General features: G+C 35.0%; 1 non-coding gene across 1 annotated transcript; it reads right to left on the bottom strand.

Annotated features, from left to right (window-relative positions):
• Window positions 1-6,653: 6,653 nt before the first annotated feature.
• On the bottom strand, window positions 6,654-6,760 carry LOC129312260 (small nucleolar RNA R71). Its single transcript, XR_008593507.1, has one exon. It is a non-coding gene; the product is annotated as a small nucleolar RNA R71 (small nucleolar RNA).
• Window positions 6,761-15,592: the final 8,832 nt, after the last annotated feature.

Raw genomic sequence — 15,592 nt, 5'->3', positions numbered from 1 at the left:
AATGTTATTTCCTCTAACACCAGTGCTAAGATGTCACCTTAATAATATTCTTTATTCTCTCAATATTGTTAAAAATCTTTATCATTTATGAAGATGAACAACATCAATACTATCCAAATAATACTTGAGCTAAGCTTCTTTTAAAAAGCTTTTTTGTTACTATAGCACCAGTGTTGGCATTATTAACACTAATACTATCTTGCCTTCCTGTGCTCTATTTTTCATGACATTTTCAAATCACATTGAAATTCATCTCTCAATCACTCTTTTCCTTTGCAATCGTGTTCTCTCTATATCCTTATTGAGTGATACTCAAACATGATTATTGCCTTGAAGTTATTTGTTTTGCTTATCTTTTCTTGATTCATCTCCTTTGCCTTCTATTACGTTGTGATATATAAGCTTTACTTTCTTTTTTCATAAGCATTTAATTCTTTTAGCCATTACTGTGTGAAAAAGGAAGTCTCTACTATAAAGTACTATTCCATTGCCTTATCCACTGGAGAAACTCAGTTAAGCTCAAATATCTAAGGAAAACTCAAAGGAAAGAAGGAGATAAAATGCAATCAACCTTTAATGGAAAAAATTATGAGTCTAACAGATCATTTATGATTCTCAACTATAAATAGACTCATTTTAAAACTTAAAAAAACTACAAAAAAGCAAGCCAATGAGAAAAAATTCTACAATTACTTAAGCATTAAAGTTTACCTACTTTCTATGTATCATTTATTAGTTGAGAGCCTCATTGTTCATATATATACTCTTAGAAAGAGTTTAAAGTAGTAGTAGTTTATTCTTGAACTTACTCCATTCACCCCTGTTTTCTATCTTCAAAACAGAGGAACTTAAGCTTGAGGAGCTTGAGGGGATTTATCATTACCTTTGTGAGGGGGAGAGATTCAGACTTATTGAAAAGTCTATTGATGTACTGAGGCAATCAAGAGCTCGAATTAATCTTAGTAATATAGTTGAAAATCTCAAGAGGTTCCTGAGGACTAAATGAAGACTCAAGTAATAAGAGTAGAATTAGGATAAATCACTCATGTTAAGCTTAACTTTCCTTCCTCTTGTGCTTGGTGATTTCATTCCTTCTTTATCTTAATTATTTCTATAAATTTTTATAATTGAATTAGCCCAATTCACCTCTGTCTTAGGTCATTTACAAATTCTTTCTTTGGCTGCTATGGTAATTCTTTAGCTATCATTTATATATGTTTTTCATTTACTAAAATACATTTGTTGATATTGCATAATCTTGTGATGTTAATGCTTGTAATGTTAAGTAGCTTAGCATAATCTTGTGGTTGCTTAATTTTTTATTTAGCCGTGGCACTTGAGGGAAGGCTTTTGACTAAAAAACTTGACTAATCTTTTCACCAATTAGTTAAATGAACTAATAACTTTAATTTAAGACTTAGAGAATTTAGCTAATTAGGTTAATAGGCTTAGGAAAATCTTCTTAGGTCAAGATAGTTTTGGTCAAGGGGAAAGGGAAGTTGAATTTAGCTTAATCACAAGGAGATAATGATTACAAAGTCAACTAATTTCTAGGGTTTCACATTTTTGAGAAAGGGAAGTCCACACCATTTACTTTAGTTAGAATTTTTAATTACTTGTCAACTAGGTAATTAGGTAATCAAACTTTTACAACATTGAATCACTTATTCCATTAGATAGCCTTTTAGTTGAACTTAAACCATTCCTTTGGAGGTGACTTAGGTTGGCCCTTTGCTATATTAGGGTTAGCTTAGTTTTATTTTGAGCATTAAGTGACGAAGTCTATTCGGTAGTTAGTAGTAGCGACATTTTTTGTTATTGAAATTATTATTTTACCTCGTGATTACATTTTTTACAGGTTCTAATAGTGAGCCGAGTAAAGGAAAAGATTCTTGATCGACATAATAGTGTTACCACCTTGTGGTGAAGGGTTTGTGTAATGAACTTATTCTATTGTGCATTTGTAAATGAAAGTTGCCATAGGATTCATATGTATGTTTTGTATGGCGACTAATGGTGATTTTGCGTATCTTAACCCTATATGTGTAAATGTTCTATATATGGTGAATTATATGACATTGGGCTAAGATTTATTTGTGTATATATAAGTTGTGATTATGTGGTGGTATGTGATTCTTAGCCCAATCATGGTGAGAAATGATTTAGGGTTATGATTGTGATGTGTAAAAGTATGTATGTTTGATTATGCTTGCAATGATGATTTTGCAATGAATTCGTTGTGAAATTGTAGATTAAATAGCCAAGAATGTTCTTTTATGTAATGTCTAAGTTTTGATTTGGAAATATATATGTCATGATTATTAGTTAATCAGGTATGTATGATCCTTTTGAACTTAGTTCTAGGCCTAAAATGGCTTAATGAGACAAATAATGTAATTTGAACACTTTAGTGCTCGAGTTTTTAAAGAAAAGTACCTTTTTACACCTAAGTTTATAAATTTAGATTGGACTATTGGATCATGTCCAAACTTGTCGCATTAGTTAGTTCATGTAGGTGCTTGGTTCACTCTAATTGGATGTCGTATGAAGAAACGATGCACGCGGAAAGTTTACCTCAATGAATTGTTATGTACATAGACAGGGAGCTTGTGGCTCTGTGCCACATGCTGCGACACATGTAGTGCATGCCCTTTTTTTTAGCCTTGTTTTTGTTATGTTAAATCATGCGTTGGGAGTGATAAATATATCAAATTGTATTCCGCTATGTACTATTTAATATATGACTTATTTTAAATGATTTAAAAAAAAGTTTTGGGGTCTTAAAATTTTAAACCGAATGTTTCTTTAGTATGTGTTATATGGTGTATTTGTAGTAAGACTATAATGTGGTATAAGGAGTATAACCTAATCACCATGTTAACTTAATCACTATGTTCACAATCTAAATTGTACTCAGAAAATTCATCTTAAAAGTGTAACATCCAAAAAATTTAAACCCTAATTTATTAACTTAATTTGGGTAGAGTTAATGAGGTATGTGGCCAGAGGGGCTTAACTTAGTATAATTGTTGTGATTTCAGCCTAATAGTGGGTCCGAATCAATGGCAGGCCACCCAGGCAAGGAAAGAGGATGAATAAGCGAAGAGTTGTGTTCTGTGCCACACGCTGTGGGGCGTGGTTGGTCTGCCGCGACGCTGATAGAACACATTTGTTACCCACTTTTATTTGTCAATTAGGACCATTTTATTAATGATTTATCACCTTCAAGTGCACACATTGCATTAGATTTGGAACTTTGCCTAAGTTTCTAATATCAGTGCACTAGGGGCATTTTGGTCCAAAAAATGAACTTTTGAGAAAATGTACAAGAAAAATTGACAAAGTGCATTTTATGTCCAGTTGATGAATGGTGAAATTATATTTTTAAAATTCATTTTAGTTTGGGAGTAATTAAATAAAAAAGTCAACACTTTCTTAAGTGTCTTAGTTTGTCTTAGTTTTTGGTTTGCCTTTGTGTAAAAATTTTTATATAATTTTGTGCAGCCTAAAACTTGGTTAATTTAATAAATTCTCCCTTCTAATTATGAATTTAATTCTGGACATGAATTAGATTTTATTATATCATATGCTATTTAATTGAATTATGTGATTTATGTGACATAGGTGGCATGTGACTTGTGCATCAATTGGGCAATTGAGGTCAACACTCCTTGAGGACAATGGCTGATGGTTTGCACGTGAATTATGATTATTTTGAGGGATTAGATCAGCTAAAATGATGTGGATGACACATGGGAAATTAGGCACACATTGGAATCATCTACAAACCAATAGGAAGTTGCCACCTTGCAAGTGTGACAAGGCTCCCATTTACATTTTAATTTCTTTTTCCTTATTTTAATTAAGCTTCAGCTGATGGGAGACACCAAGGAGCACGCCATTTTAAGTCTCAAATGGGATCCAACACATATCTCATTCATCTTCCACATTCTCTCTCTCTTGTTCATAGTGTTCTTCATTTTCTCTCTTTTGTTCTTCATTTTCCAGCACCCTAACCTCCATTTTCAGCCACCAAACCTCCACAAAACTCATACCATTCTTCTCCTCTCTTCATTTTCGTTCCATCCCTTCCATTTTCACAAGGATTGAAGCTCATTTCCATCATTCAAGAGCTATGGAGTTTGGCCTTCACAAGCAATCACTAGGGTTCTTGAAGATGAAGATTGGCTAAGTTTCTTTGTGGAATCCTAGAGAGATGAAGATGGAGGATGAGTCTTGAGCTTCAAATTGGCTAAGTTCTTTTGTTTCCTATCCTCTTCTCTTTTTACTAGATGGTTAGATTCTTTAATCTAGGGTTAATCATCTTAGCTTATAAATTCTAATTTGAATTTGATGTTGATGTAAAGAGAGAGGATTGTTTCATTTAATTTCTTCCTTGGACAGCCATGACTGAATTTTGCCACTCTTTGTTTGGCACATAATCTTGTGTTTTTCAATTAGTGAATTTCTTGTGTTAATATTGCATAATCTTGTGGTGTTAATGCTTGTGTTGTTGAGTAGCTTGACATAATCTTGTGGTTGCTCAATTTATGTGTTTGACCATGGCTGTTGAGAGAGGATTTTGAATGAATCACTTGGCTAATGTCTTCACCAATTGGTTAATTGAACTAGGGACTTTAATCTAAGACCTAGGGAGGTTAGCTAATTAGGTTAATTGGCTTAGGATAATTTTCTTAAGTCATGACAGCTTTAGTCAAGAGGAAAGGGAAGCTAAACTTAGCCTAATCATGAGAAGATAATGAGTCCAAAATCAACTAATCTCTAGGGTTCCATTATTGTAAAAAGGGAAGTTCATTTCACTCACTTTCACTAGCATTTTAATTACTTGCATATTAGGTAATTAGTTTAGATAATTAGATAGATAACTAAATTCCTACAAACTTTGGTTGATTTATTTCACTAGATAACTTTCAATTAGACTTAAAACCATTCCTTGGGAGATGACCTAGGGTTGGCCCTATATTGCATTAGGGTTAGCTTTAGTGTAATTTTGAGGATAAGCGACTAATTTCCTATCAAAATTTTGGCGCCGTTGCCGGGGAATGGTTTAAGTTTAATTCTAAGGTTGTTTAGTACTTAATTTATATTTTTAGTGTTCCTGAAAATTTTTTTGAAAAATTATAAAAATTTGTGTTTTGTGTTTTGTTTAGTGTTTTTTGTGTGTTTTGAGTGTTTTTATTCTGTTTTGAAAAAGAAAAAAAAATTAATGCAATTTTCGTTGGTTTGGTGTAGAGCTGAAAATACTCTGTTTCTAGTGTCTCTGTCTGAAATTGAAAAATTAACTGGGAATGAGTCTGAGGGAATTTGAACTTGAAATTTATTTCATTGAAAGCTCTATATCCTAGCTTCACTTTAAAATTGGTTTGGTCAATTTTGGACGTGGGAAGTGTCCTGTGGAAATTTTACAATCTAACAAGGTCCAGGGAGCCATTACAGAGGATTTCCAAAACCCTGTTTCAATTTTGAGTTAGCATATCTTCTCTTTGTGCGTTCAAATTGATTGATTCCAGTTTCATTTTTCTTATCGCTGTCTTATCTTTGTTTCTTGTGTTTAGGATTTTCTTCAATTTTTCCATTTTCCTATTTGAAAGTTTGTTAGAAGCTCTGAAGGTCTTCTGGACGAAATCCTGTTTCTCCAGACTTGAGGACCAACTTGTGAAAACTTCTGGGAACGATTGGGCAGGATTTTTAATCTAAAACTTTTATATAATTTTCCTGTATATCTCTTGTGTTTCTCATAAAAGTTTCAGGGGAATTTATCATGTGGATTTGCTGATAGAAAATTCACAAGTTCACTGTCTCCAGAGAGCCTACTGTGCGAATTCCAGAATTGCCAAAGCTTCTTGATTGAGCATTTCTAACTCTCTTTCTACTTGTTTGGTGTTATTTTTTTTTCATTTTGTTGCTATTGAGTTTAAAAAAAAATAAAAAAAAATTATTTCTCTTGCTTTTGTGTGTTTTGAATTGTTTCATGTTGATTTGCATTTTAGTTTAGCTTGTTCTTTGTTCTTAATTTTCTTGAGCTTGATTAGTGCATGACCCGAAGAAAACATACCTCTTTTGTTGAATTAGATCCAGAAATTGAAAGGACTATTTCTAGATTGAGAAGATCACAACCTATTCTTGATTCTCATTTGGTTTGTAATTCAACAATGGAAGGTATCTTAGGACATGAGCATGTGCATAATGAGGGCCATGGGAATGGGAATGAGAATTTGCATGATGATGGCCATGTTAATAATGAATTTGAAGGCTTGCATAACCCTAGAGAGGAGAGGAGCATTAGGCAATTAACTCAACCTAATTGGCATGATAATCCTTATGGCTTATATGTTCCTCCTACTAATGTTCAATTTGAAATTAAATCCTCCTTGATTAATGCATTGCCTAAATTTCATGGGTTACCAGGAGAGGATTGTCATAGGTTTTTGCATACTTTCCTATTGGTTTGTGATACTATGAAGCCTATGCATGTAAATGTTGATGATGTTCAAGCTAAGGCTTTTGTATTTTCTCTTGAAGGTTTAGCAAAGGAATGGTATTTCAACTACCCTTCTTATGTGAAAGTGAGCACATGGGCTGAGCTAAGAAGACTCTTCTTAGATAAATTCTTTCCAAATTCCAAGGTCACCAATTTGAGAAAGCAAATCTATGGGGTCCAACAAGGAGAGGATGAGAGTCTCTATGAGTATTGGACTAGATTCCAAGGCCTTTTGGCTAAATGCCCACACCATCAAATTTCTAGTGAGAATTTAGTCCAATATTTCTATGAGGGCTTGATTCCAAGAGACAAAGTTAACATTGATGCCGCTAGTGGTGGATGCTTGATTGACCTCACTTCCTTAAAGGCTTGGGAACTAATTGACAAGATGGCTTCAAGTGGTGCTCAATACTCTACAAGGGAAAAGAGAAATGTGAATATGGTAGGTTCCTCAGTTCTTAATGATTCATATGTGGACTTGCTAGCTGCCAAGATTGGGAGAATGTTGGCTCCACAAATATCTCAAGTGAGCAATGTAAGTACTTCTCAAGCACTTGTCCCTTATTCTTGTACTTTTTGTGACTCACCTATGCATGTAGAAAGCAATTGTCCTATTAAGTTTGAACAAGTAAATGCTATCTACAATGGAAAACAATCCTATGGTGGGAGGCAAGGGCAAGGAGCTTATTCTAATACTTACAACCCTTCATGGAGAGACCATCCTAATTTCTCCTATTCAAATCCAAATGTGGCTTTACAAGACAATCAACAAAGAGGATCCTATCAAAACACCTTTGGCCGTGACCCTCCACCTCATTTGTCTCAAGGTAGCTCTTCTCAAAGCTACAATCCAAGTGGTAATTCTCTTGCACCTTCTTCTAATTCTTATAGTGATAGGAGGCTTGTTCCAATTGAGAGTTCTTCTAATTCGAAACTCTTCTAATGATGTGAATGTGTTACGTAAGCAGTTGATTGAAATGAACTCTTTGTATAAAAACATGTATGATGGCTTAGGGAACAAGGTAGAGAGTATGGGTAACAAGTGTGAGAACATGAACTCTAAAATTGATGCCCTTACTTCTCAAATGAATATGCTTGCTAACCAATTAAGTGCAGCCAATGCTCAAGCCTCTACATTACCATCCAACACCGTTGCTAATCCTAAAGCTAATCTTAATGCTATCACATTGAGGAGTGGCAAGGAGTTGGGAGAAAGAGTACAAGAAGACAAAAGACAAGGGAAGGCCGAGAAGCCCTCTTTAAATTCTTCAATTGATGTTAATGTTTCTAGTTCTTCTTTTGCTCCTAATGATGCATCTTTTTGTAGAGATGATGAGGATGAAAACATTGAGGAGATCATATGTGAGCAACCACCATCTAAGGTGGAAAAGGGGACTATGGCCGAGTTGTTTAGTAAGGAAAAAGAGGGAGAGGCCGAGCAAAGTGAAACAAGAAAGGAGAGTTCAAGGAAGGAAGAAGGAAAGCAAAGTCAAGAGATTATGAAGAAGCTTCCTTTTCCACAAGCACAAGTGGTCCCTAAGCAAGTAAAGGGACAATTTGATCAAGAGGTATATGATTTCTTCCACAAGATTCATGTTAATGTACCCTTGATGGATGTAGTTAAGAACTTTCCTAAGTATGCCAAATTTTTGAAAGATTGTTGTACAAATAAAAGAAAATTTAGGCCTAATGCAAGGGTACAATTACCCTCATCTGTGAGTGCTATCATGAAGCCTCAACTCCCTATAAAATGTGAGGACCCCGGTTCCTTCACAATTCCATGCAAGATTGGCAACACACATTTTTCTCATGCATTGATAGACTTAGGTGCAGCCATTAATGTTATGCCTCTTTCAATTTATCATGCCTTGAGTCTTGATTGCATGCATAAGACACCTATGATATGCCAATTAGCGGATAGAAGTGTTAGAAGACCACATGGAGTAGTAGAAGACTTGTTGGTTTGTGTTAAAGGTCTATTATTTCCTGTGGATTTCTATGTGCTTGATATGTCAAAAGAAGGGAGTGGGGATGATATTTTGATTTTAGGAAGGCCATTTATGAGGACTGCCCGTACATTGATTGACATGGAAAAAGGTAGTTTGATTTTGAAATGTGGAGAGGATCATGTTATTTTTAATATATATGAAGCAATGAAACATCCTTTTGAGGATTATTCTTTGTTAGGTGTAAGTTCCATTGAGTTATTGCTTCATGATGCTTGTGAGTCTCACATGCTTGATTCTTTCTCACATGTTGATGATGATTTGTCTCTTGTTACTACTACATGTATTGATGGATGTAGTTGTCCTATTTGTTTAGAGATTGATGCATGCTTGAATGATGCAACTACTTCTTCTCATGATTTGTTTAAAATATCTCCTATGCTTGATCTTGAAATGCTTGAGAAGGGTATATCTTCTTGTGTTGTAGGTACTAAAGCCATTAAGGCCGAATCTATGAGTTTTTCTCCACTCGAGCTTGATGTTCTTAGGATTCCCAAGCTATTGGAGGAAAATTCTACACTTTCACATGTCGAGGCCGTGGCTCAAGTCCAAGCACTTGAGGACAAGTTGCAAGAAAAGGGGGAGGCTGTAAAGAAAGAAGAGGAGAAATCAAAAACAAGTGACAAGCCTAAAAGACAAGATAGTACCATGGAATATTCCACCAAATTAGACTTGAAGAAGCTCATTCCCTCTTGTGTAGAGCCACCTACCTTGGAGTTGAAGCCTTTACCATCCAATCTCAAGTATGCATATCTCATTGAGAATGAGAAGCTTCCGGTAATAATTTCTAACTCTTTATCTCTTGAGGAAGAAAATGCATTACTTGATGTGTTGAGAAAGAACATACATGCTATTGGTTGGACTTTGGCTGACATTCCTGGTATTGACCCTATTGTGTGCACACATAAAATTTTTCTTGAGGACAATGCTAAGCCCATTAGGCAACCACAAAGGAGACTTAACCCATTGATTTTAGATGTGGTAAAGAAAGAGGTTGTTAAGCTACTTAGTGCTGGGATCATCTATCCTATAGCTGACAGTGAGTGGGTGTCTCCAACCCAAGTTGTACCTAAGAAAGGGGGGATTACTGTGGTAAAAAATGAGAAAGGAGAGCTTGTTCCAACTAGAGTTCAAAATGCTTGGAGAGTGTGCATAGACTATAGGAAGCTCAATAATGTGACTAGGAAGGACCATTTTCCTTTGCCTTTTATTGATCAAATGCTTGAGAGATTGGCTTCCAAGTCCCATTATTGCTTCCTAGATGGGTTTAGTGGGTATTTTCAGATTCCTATAGCTCCTAGTGACCAAGATAAGACTACCTTTACATGCCCCTTTGGTACATTTGCCTATAGGAGGATGCCTTTTGGTCTTTGCAATGCACCTGGTACTTTTCAAAGATGCATGATGTCCATATTTTGTGATTTTATTGAACATTGCATGGAAGTCTTTATGGATGATTTTACTGTGTATGGTGAGTCCTTTGATTCATGCTTGCATTCTTTAGATAAAGTGCTTGGTAGGTGCATTGAAAAGAAGCTTGTGCTTAACTTTGAAAAATGCCATTTCATGGTAGATAAAGGAATTGTTTTAGGCCATTTGATTTCTTCCAATGGCATAGAGGTGGATAAGGCCAAAGTAGATGTGATTGCTTCTTTGCCATATCCTGTTTGTTTGAAAGATTTGAGATCATTTTTGGGACATGCAGGCTTTTATAGGAGATTTATAAAGGGGTTTAGTGAAATTGCTTTGCCTATGTCTAAACTCTTACAAAAAGATGTTGATTTTGTTTTTGATGATGCTTGCAAAAGGAGTTTTGACACTTTGAAAAGCATGCTCATTTCCCCTCCCATTAAAGCCCCAAATTGGTCTTTACCTTTTGAGTTGTCATGTGATGCTTCTAATTTTGCTGTGGGAGCTATGCTTGGTCAAAGAGAGGGCAAGTTATCATATGTGATTGCTTATGCATCTAGGACCCTAGATTCAGCTCAGGTTAATTACACCACAACTGAGAAAGAGTTGTTTGCTATTGTTTTTGCACTTGATAATTTAGATCATATCTTCTTAACTCTAAAGTTGTTGTGTACACTGACCATGCTGCTGTGAGGTACTTGTTTAAGAAGACAGATTCTAAGCCTCGCTTGATTCGATGGGTGATCTTAATGCAAGAATTTGATGTGGAGATAAGGGATAGGAGTGGTTCTACCAATCAAGTAGCGGATCATTTGTCTAGACTACCTCATTTAAAAGCTACTATGGTAAACTCTAACCCTACTATTCCTTGTGATTCATTTCCTGATGAGGCATTGTGTGCCATTTCATCTAAGCCTCCATGGTATGCCTCTTTTGCTAACTATATTGAGTGTGGAGTCTTGCCTCCTTGTGCTTCACGTTTTGCCATTGAAAAATTGAAAGAGAGTCTAGATTTTACATTTGGGAACCACCTTTGATGTGGAAGATTTGTAGTGATAAAGTGATTAGGAGGTGTGTTGATGATGTTGATGTGCCTTCTGTTCTTGAATTTTGTCACTCTCATGCATGTGGTGGTCATTTTAGCTCAAATAAGACAGCTAGGAAGGTTTTAGATTGTGGATTGTATTGGCCTAGCTTGTTTAAAGACTCTTATGAATTTTGTAAAGCATGCTTGAAATGTCAAAAGGTTAGTAGTTGGGGTAAGAGACATGAAATGCCTCAACAACCCATTTTATTTTGTGAGATTTTTGATGTTTGGGGCATTGACTTCATGGGTCCCTTTCCACCATCCTTTAGTTTTGAGTACATATTACTTGGTGTTGATTATGTTTCAAAGTGGATTGAAGCCATTCCTACTAGAACTTGTGATGCTAAGATTGTTTTGAAGTTTCTCAAATCTAATATTTTTTGTAGGTATGGAGTTCCTAAGGCCTTGGTAAGTGACCAAGGATCCCACTTTTGCAATAAGATGATGAAGGCTCTCTTGGCTAAATATGGGGTGCATCACAAAATCTCTACACCATATCATCCCCAAACTAATGGCCAAGCCGAAGTATCAAATAGAGAAGTCAAGAAAATCCTAACCAAGGTGGTGAACACAAATAGGAAGGATTGGTCTTTACACTTGGAGGATGCTTTGTGGGCTTATCGGACCGCTTATAAGACTCCCATTGGCATGTCTCCTTTTCGATTGGTGTATGGAAAGGCTTGCCACCTCCCTGTGGAGATAGAGCATAGGGCCTATTGGGCCATCAAGAAACTAAACTTGGATTTCCATCTTTCGGCTAAGGAGAGATTTCTTCAAATGCAAGAACTTGAGGAGCTTAGGTTGGATGCCTATGAGTCTTCTAGAATCTATAAGGAGAAAACAAGGATCCTTCATGACAAGCTAATCTTGAGGAAAAAGTTCCAAGAAGGAGATCAAGTCCTCTTGTTCCAAACAAGGTTTATTCATAAGCATGCCAAGTTGAAGTCTAAGTGGGAGGGACCATATCTAGTGACCAAGGTGTTTCCCTATGGGGTTTTGCAACTCTTGAATAAAGCCACGGGTTCCACTATGCAAATCAATGGTCACCTATGCAAGCTCTACAAAGATGCCAAATCACTTCAAAAGGAGGAGGACTTCTCTCAACATGTTTTTGAACCACCATGATAAGGTTGTATCTCTCTAACCTTGAGCTTTTACCTTCCTTTAATTGATATATTTAATGATAGGTATAGTTCAAGTGTGGGGGAGATGAACCTAGTAGGAAAATTAGAGTTTATTTGCTTTATTTGACTTCTTTGTTTTGTGTTTTAGTTTGAAAAAAAAAAATCTGCACCACACTTTTGTTATGCATTCATTATTGATCTCACTTTTTTATCACTAGTCTATACATACATTGAGGACAATGCATGATTTAAGTGTGGGGGAGAGAAATAAACATTTTGTTTTGTTTGTTTGGTTTTGTTTGGTTTTGCAAAAAAAAATTTAAAAAAAAAAATTTTTCTTTGTTTTGTTTTGTTTGAGGTTACTTAATTACCTAGCTCTTGAATGGATATTTTGATTCTTGAGATGTGGTAATTTTTAGGATTGAATAGGTGTGAAGTGAACATTCTTTTACCTTGAATTAATGGATTAGAGTGGCATATTACCCATTCATGGAAGAGGCTAAACACTCATGTGTGATTAATTCCTTAGTGATGTTACCCTCTAGAATTTGTTTCACTTCTTAATTAAGACCATATATCTTGCACTTGTTTGATAGGAGATGAGAGATGGCATTCATAAAAAATAGCCAAGAGCCAAATAGCCAACCTATTATTATTTATTATCCTTTGTTAGCCACTTTGAGCCTTTGGTTTGATTCTTAAAAAAAAAATATTCACCCTATTTTTCCCCAAGGAATGCATGTTACACTTTTATATGTCTTTTTAATATTCATTGCATGTCCTAGATCAAATGAGTGGATGCCTATTATCATTTCTCTATCCATTACTTCCATTGTTTTCAAAGAGTTAGGGGCAACCAAAAAAAAAAACAACAAAGATAGATTTGAAAAAAAAAATATAGTCAAAAAGAAAAGAAATAAAGTTGCTAGAAAAAGAAAAAAAAAAGAAGAAGAAAAAAAAAAAAAGAAAGAAAAAAAAAAAAAAAATAAAAAAAAAGTTGCCTAGCTCATCCATTCCATTTGTTTTATTATTTCTTATCATTTCTTTCCATCATCCTCATTGTGTTAAGGTGTTCACTCAATTGAGTTAGGTTATGCTTTGCATATTAAGGGGATATATCTTGATTTAGCATTATTTTGATGCTAACCCTATTTTTTTTTATATACATGCATTTCTTAGACATCCTTTCATTACCTATATCACAACCTAATAAAGTCCATTTGATTCTTGATTGCAAGTGCTATTTAGTGATGGAGATGTAGAAGGGTTACAAATTCATAGTAGGGTTTATCCTAAGAAATTTTGAGTGAAATTTAATACCTTATACACTTTGAGTGATGAGAGCAAACACTTAACCTAGAGAGGCTTACTCTTTGACATTGATTCTTGGTAAGGGTTTGTTTGTGATGTGCATAATTCTTTCGTAATTATTGCCACATTGATTGATAATTTGTAGAAGTTCATGAGCTAGTATTTTAGTGACTTGAAACAATGTTTTTTCTCTTATTTCTTTGTCTTATAGTTTCTTTTGGGACCTTTTTCACTTGATTTTGCCCGGAGTGCAAAAGCTAAGTGTGGGGGAATTGATAGAACACATTTGTTACCCACTTTTATTTGTCAATTAGGACCATTTTATTAATGATTTATCACCTTCAAGTGCACACATTGCATTAGATTTGGAACTTTGCCTAAGTTTCTAAGATCAGTGCACTAGGGGCATTTTGGTCCAAAAAATGAACTTTTGAGAAAATGTACAAGAAAAATTGACAAAGTGCATTTTATGTCCAGTTGATGAATGGTGAAATTATATTTTTAAAATTCATTTTAGTTTGGGAGTAATTAAATAAAAAAGTCAACACTTTCTTAAGTGTCTTAGTTTGTCCTAGTTTTTGGTTTGCCTTTGTGTGAAAATTTTTATATAATTTTGTGCAGCCTGAAACTTGGTTAATTTAATAAATTCTCCCTTCTAATTATGAATTTAATTCTGGACATGAATTAGATTTTATTATATCATATGCTATTTAATTGAATTATGTGATTTATGTGACATAGGTGGCATGTGACTTGTGCATCAATTGGGCAATTGAGGTCAACACTCCTTGAGGACAATGGCTGATGGTTTGCACGTGAATTATGATTATTTTGAGGGATTAGATCAGCTAAAATGATGTGGATGACACATGGGAAATTAGGCACACATTGGAATCATCTACAAACCAATAGGAAGTTGCCACCTTGCAAGTGTGACAAGGCTCCCATTTACATTTTAATTTCTTTTTCCTTATTTTAATTAAGCTTCAGCTGATGGGAGACACCAAGGAGCACGCCATTTTAAGTCCCAAATGGGATCCAACATATCTCATTCATCTTCCACATTCTCTCTCTCTTGTTCATAGTGTTCTTCATTTTCTCTCTTTTGTTCTTCATTTTCCAGCACCCTAACCTCCATTTTCAGCCACCAAACCTCCACAAAACTCATACCATTCTTCTCCTCTCTTCATTTTCGTTCCATCCCTTCCATTTTCACAAGGATTGAAGCTCATTTCCATCATTCAAGAGCTATGGAGTTTGGCCTTCACAAGCAATCACTAGGGTTCTTGAAGATGAAGATTGGCTAAGTTTCTTTGTGGAATCCTAGAGAGATGAAGATGGAGGATGAGTCTTGAGCTTCAAATTGGCTAAGTTCTTTTGTTTCCTATCCTCTTCTCTTTTTACTAGATGGTTAGATTCCTTAATCTAGGGTTTAATCATCTTAGCTTATAAATTCTAATTTGAATTTGATGTTGATGTAAAGAGAGAGGATTGTTTCATTTAATTTCTTCCTTGGACAGCCATGACTGAATTTTGCCACTCTTTGTTTGGCACATAATCTTGTGTTTTTCAATTAGTGAATCTTGTGTTAATATTGCATAATCTTGTGGTGTTAATGCTTGTGTGTGTTGAGTAGCTTGACATAATCTTGTGGTTGCTCAATTTATGTGTTTGACCATGGCTGTTGAGAGAGGATTTTGAGTGAATCACTTGGCTAATGTCTTCACCAATTGGTTAATTGAACTAGGGACTTTAATCTAAGACCTAGGGAGGTTAGCTAATTAGGTTAATTGGCTTAGGATAATTTTTTAAGTCATGACAGCTTTAGTCAAGAGGAAAGGGAAGCTAAACTTAGCCTAATCATGAGAAGATAATGAGTCCAAAATCAACTAATCTCTAGGGTTCCATTATTGTAAAAAGGGAAGTTCATTTCACTCACTTTCACTAGCATTTTAATTACTTGCATATTAGGTAATTAGTTTAGATAATTAGCTAGATAACTAAATTCCTACAAACTTTGGTTGATTTATTTCACTAGATAACTTTCAATTAGACTTAAAACCATTCCTTGGGAGATGACCTAGGGTTGGCCCTATATTGCATTAGGGTTAGCTTTAGTGTAATTTTGAGGATAAGCGACTAATTTCCTATC

Source organism: Prosopis cineraria, unplaced genomic scaffold (genome assembly GCF_029017545.1).
Source record: "Prosopis cineraria cultivar Desert tree isolate PC_DT_omini unplaced genomic scaffold, ASM2901754v1 PC5, whole genome shotgun sequence".
Lineage (NCBI taxonomy): Eukaryota > Viridiplantae > Streptophyta > Magnoliopsida > Fabales > Fabaceae > Prosopis > Prosopis cineraria.
Note: the sequence above shows the minus strand (reverse complement) of the source record. Positions and strands in the feature narration are given on the sequence as shown.